Source organism: Peromyscus leucopus, chromosome 8b, assembly GCF_004664715.2.
Source record: "Peromyscus leucopus breed LL Stock chromosome 8b, UCI_PerLeu_2.1, whole genome shotgun sequence".
NCBI classification, from domain to species: Eukaryota; Metazoa; Chordata; class Mammalia; order Rodentia; family Cricetidae; genus Peromyscus; species Peromyscus leucopus.
Window position 1 is genome coordinate 10,220,493 of NC_051086.1, and position 5,550 is coordinate 10,226,042.

Genomic DNA, 5,550 nt, shown 5'->3' on the forward strand with positions numbered 1-5,550 from the left:
AATGTTTCTATAAAAATGTAAATAAAAAACGGTCTTTTTTTTGGGGGGGGGGGTTCGAGACAGGGTTTCTCTGTGTTGTTTTGGTGCCTGTCCTGGATCTCGCTCTCTAGACCAGGCTGGCCTTGAACTCACAGAGATCCACCTGGCTCTACCTCTGAAGTGTCGAGATTAAAGGCGTGCACCACCACCGCCCAGCAAACAGTCTAAAAATCAAATGTAGAATCTCAGGTGAAAATTATTAAAAGGCACCTTTTGGAGTGGGGTTCCCTCAAACAGATGCTTTGGACAAACAGTCTGAATCAGTGGTTTTCAGAAAAACAAAAACAAAAATACAAGTTCCTCATGTTGTGGTGATCCCCAACCATAAAATAATTTTCATTGCTACTTCATAACTGTAATTTTGTTACTGTCATGAATCAATCATACTGTAAATATCCAAAACCCAGAATATTTGACCCAAAGGTTGAGAATCTTTGGTCTGGAGCCATAAGCTTTCCTCCTTATCATTACAATAAGTGCAGCAAGAGAAACAGCAGCTCCAGCACTCCTTACTGATCACTACCTACAGGACGGGCAAGGCGTCCCGTACTTCACTTTGTATTTTCTCCTTTAACCCCATCTTAACCCCAGGAAATATGGGCTCCTTGAGCACGGTTCTTCTCAATGAGAATCACAGATAAAGTAATCTGCCCACACGTATTCCTGTAGAAACCCAGGCCATGACCACTCCATGGGAGGGGAAGTTTTTATTGTAGACACGAGAGAGAGAGAGAGAGAGAGAGAGAGAGAGAGAGAGAGAGAGAGAGAGAGAGAGAGAGAGAACGAGAGAGAACAGCCAGAGGCACATAGAAAGAGTGCAGAGTAGAGAGAGAAAGAAGTAGATTGAATATGCCCAGTAGACTGGACAAGGCCAGGGGCCTCCAAAAGAGAGGGGAACAGCAGGAGACAGACAGAGTAAGACTAGCAGGAGCAGATGGAGTAGGGAGAAAAGCTGGGTTATGAGAAGGGTGACTAGTTGGAGAGAAAGAAGGATCAGGTGACTGGCCTTGGGGGACACTGAAACTGTACCAAGTACTTGTAAGTAGGTACTGAGGGAGCCTGGGGGCCAGCATGGACCTTGACATGCTGATGGGCGCCACAGGTATATGTTATCTGAGAATCATATGTCCCATTGCCCTAGGTAAGAGAAATGACTCCTACGGTAGACAGAACTGGCCTCACACGTTCCTGAGGAATGCTGGCTTTTATCTAACCTCCAGCTAGCCTCCTAGGGTCCAGGTTGAGCTCATTTCTGGATATTTGGACTGCCTTTTGGAGTTTGGGGAATTGGATTTTCCTTTGGACCCAGACAGTTACCTAGTGGTGAGAACAAGATTTGAATTCGAGTTAGGGCTTCTTTGCATGGGTGCTTGTGTGGTAGATGGCCACAGATGTCATGGGTTCTCTTCCTTCTTCCTGTGAGACAAGATCTGTCCTTAAACCTGGGTTAGGCTGGAGGCCATCAGACATGCTCCTCCTGTCCATCCCTCTTCCCACCACCTGAAGCTATTATCCTGAAAGGGTTGCTAAGAAACCTAAAGGAGATCACAGGGTTTGCAGATGTTTCATGTTTCTGTCTTTCTTTAGTTTTTGTTTGAAACAAGGTTTCACAGTGTGGCCTAAGATGGCCAGACTCGCACAAATCTACCAGTCTCTGCCTTTAGAGTGCTGGGATTAAAGGCGTGGGCCACAGCGCCTGGTCCTCTAATGTCTTTCTGAGGCTGTGAAGACATTTTATTCTAGAGAATGACTTCTTGAGTTCCTCTGGTCAGGATATGAAAGACTTTTTATCTATTCTGGGAAGGATGAGCAAACATCAGAAAATATATCCTACCAAGAGGAGTGTCTGAGTAAAATCTAATTGGCAGTCGTTTCTTTGGAATGTGCCTGTCCTGAATTCACACTAGGCTAAGGAATGGTGGTGGCTTAATTTTATCTCCTGACTTATTACAGAGCCTGAGCAGACCTTTACAACTCTTTGGATCCTGAACTTTATAGTCCTTTTTTTCCTTCTCCAAAGACATAACTGACTAGAAAAACTAGCATTGGTGTCTTTCCTCAAGTGACATGACTCGTGAAGTTTCTTTAAAAACACAAACAAACAAGAAACTCACACATATTTACTTATTTATTTTGTGTGGGTGTTTGTTGGGGGACAGGTTTGTGTCACAGTGGGACAGACAACCTGTGGGAGTTCCTTCTCTCCTTCTATCTTGTGGGCCTCAGATTAAAGTTGGGCCATCAGACCTGCCCACTGAGTCATCCCTCTGATCCTCTTGAAGTTCTTAATAATTTAACTTTCAATTTTTTTTTTTTTAATTTGGGACAACAGAATCTATGTGTTCATCGAGGGTCCCATTTCTTCCTGGTTTCTGAATGAGATGGACTTACACTTAATTCTGAGAAAGAGGTTTCAGCGCCAGGTCTGTAGCCTCCATCCTACAAACTAATTACTACATCTAAGCATCCTGGAGATCACAATCTGGGTGTGTCTTTCGGCTAAAGACTCCCAGTGTTGCTGGGCATTGGGGGCACACACCTTTAATCCCAGCACTAGGGAGGCTGAGGCAGGCAGATCTCTGTAAATTTGAGACCAGCCTGGTCTACAGAGCTAGTTCTAGGATAGCCAGGGATACACAGAGAAACCCTATCATGAAAAACAAACAAACAACAAACAAACAAACAAACAAACAAAAACCATGGGGCTGATGGCTCAGTGATTAAGAGCACTGGCTACTCTTCCAGAGGACCCGGGTTCAATTCCCAGCACCTACAAGGCAGCGCACCACTGTTTGTAACTCCAGTTCCAGGGGATCCAACACCCTCACACAAACATACAAGTAAGTAAAACACCAACAAAATAAATAAATACTATAATAGCAAAAGAAGAAAGACTCCCAGAATTCTCTTGTCTTACTGTTACATATAAAGCAAAACCTTTTTATTGTTGTTTTTTTTTTTTTTTGACACAGGTTTCTCTGTGTAGCCCTGGCTGTCCTGGAACTCACTCTGTAGCCCAGGCTGGCCCTCTCAGAGATCTGCCTGCCTCTGCCTCCCAAGTGCTGGGATTAAAGGGATGCATCACCATATCCAGCAAGCAAAGCCTTTTACTGACTGTCTTGGAACTCGCTTTGTAGACAAGCCTGGCCTTGAACTCACAGAGATCTGCCTGCCTCTGCCTCCTGAGTGCTGGGATTAAAGGCGTGTGCCACCACAGCCAGGCTCAAGTAAAGCTTTTTTAAATCAGGAATATCCAGGGCTAAGGGAACACAATAGATTTTCTTGTCAGGGGTTATTCCCATCAAAACTGGTTACCACACAAATTTGTTTCAAAAAATAGTCCTTGGGTATGAACAAAGGCAGAAAACAAGTATCCTTTATTAAAAACAAATTAACCTGAGGAGCAGTGGTGGTACACACCTTTAATCCCTGGGAGGCAGAGGTAGGAGAATTTCTGAGTTTGAGGCCATACTGGTCTATAGAATGAGTTCCAGGATAGTCAGGGCTACACAGAGAAGTCCTGTCTTGAAAAACTTCTCTATATGAACTCAAACTTGAAATCCTGGGCCTTTAATGTTGTTTAGTGCTTCTCACAACTAGGGGAAATCAGGGCACTGGAACTGCCCTCAGGAGTGGGGGTTCTAAGAAACAGGACAGTCCCTTTGCAAAGAGAAATTCACTTTGGTGGATAGGTCTTTAGCTCCACTGATGACTGTCCTTAGGCTGCCCAAGAGACCCTGCTAAATTTAAGCCCGACTCAGGAGGCTTTGGTGCCTCCAGTTACTCTTGACACTTGCTTTATCAACTGTTTCAATCTGCCTTGTGTTGCTTATATCAACATACTTGAGATCTGGTATGTTGTGTGTATGTGTCGAGGGTGAGGGGGGTGGGGGTAGGGGGTTAGCGTACAGCTTTGGAGGCAGGGATGTTCTGATTTCATGGTAGGTGAAATCCATGGGAGGATGACAAGTGAATGTGGGAGAAGCCAGAACACCAGGGCTAACTTTGTTTTATATCCACCAGTTCTCAGTCATTAAACCAGATCTGCCAAACCCAGGTCACTCCCCTGAGATCTCACCCAGTCCCGGGAGATGTAATGCAGTTTCTAGAGAAAGGCATTAATCCATTCCTCGGGGTTGGTGCCACCATTACTCAATCACTTCCCGAAGACCCCACCTTCTCACACTACTGCGTTGAGAAATGAAGGCTTAATGCAGGTTGTGGCTTAGAGCAGCCATACCCAAACCATAGCAGTCTGCAGAGACAGGACAGCAAAGCTCGCCGTTTAAAAGGCTTCTCGGAATGCTATCTTCCAGGGCCAACTCCCCGAAAGCACCTGAAGTACATCTCCAGCCATTTCAGTGCCCACTCTCAAACCAAACCCTATCTTGTCAATCACTGAATTCTTCGCCATCTAAGAGATAAAAGTGGAGGAGAGCCCAGGTCCTCGATACCATCTCTTCCCTTTTTGATGGACGATCTCAAACCACAAGAGGCATAGAGGGTGCCCTGGGTTTGTTCTAAGAACTGGTCTAACCCTCTTCTCTGAAAGTCACTTTCCTCTTTGTTAATGAGGAGCAGACTAGAGAGATCCTGTAAGGAACTGGCAAAAAGCATGTGCTTTCAAGTTTTGTTTTATTTCTTTTAATTTTTTTTTTCCGAGACAGGGCTTCTCTGTGTCACCCTGGCTGTCCTGGAATCCGCTCTGTAGATCAGGCTGGCCTGGAGCTCACAGAGTTCTACCTGCCTCTGCCTCCCTGAGAGCTGGGATTAAAGGCGTGCGCCACCACCGCCCTGCAACTTTCGAGTGTTTTGACGGCCCAGTTCCTGCTGTATCTTCACAATATATAAAATTGCATGTGGCCGGGCGGTGGTGGCACACGCCTTTAATCCCACAGGCGGATCTCTGTGAGTTCGAGGCCAGCCTGGTCTAGAGAGCGAGCTCCAGGACAGGTACCAAAACTACACAGGGAAACCCTGTCTCAAAAAATAAATAAATAAAAATAAAATTAAAAAGAAAAAAAATTGCACGTGGCTCAGAAGGCCGCTGGATTGCAGTAAATAATACTCATGTAGTCAATGTGACCAGCATTAACGACATCACGCCAACCCCGGATTGTTGTTCAAAGTGTTCCTTCAGTGGGTTCCTGCCTTGAATGACTTTGGGTCATCAAACCAACGCACTCAGTGGTTTGGACCCTTGAATTGTGGGCACAATAACTATCAGGGGGGAAAGCTGAGACTGAGTGACAGCCACGACAGGGCCTATCGAGTTCACAGCCCCTCTCTTCTTTCTGCGACGACGGGGAGATCAGAGCCCGGGAATTGCCCGGGGCCGCCCACAGCCGCCACCATTGGCGGCCTCCTTGCTGGCGTGACTCAAGCCCCGCCTCCTTCCCGCTGGGACCACTCTGAGGCCATCTCCGGAAGCGGAGGGGGCCTACAAAAGGGGGTCGCGAGGCATCCTGGGCTGTGTAGTCCGCCTTCGCCTCGGCCGCAGGAGAGTAGCGC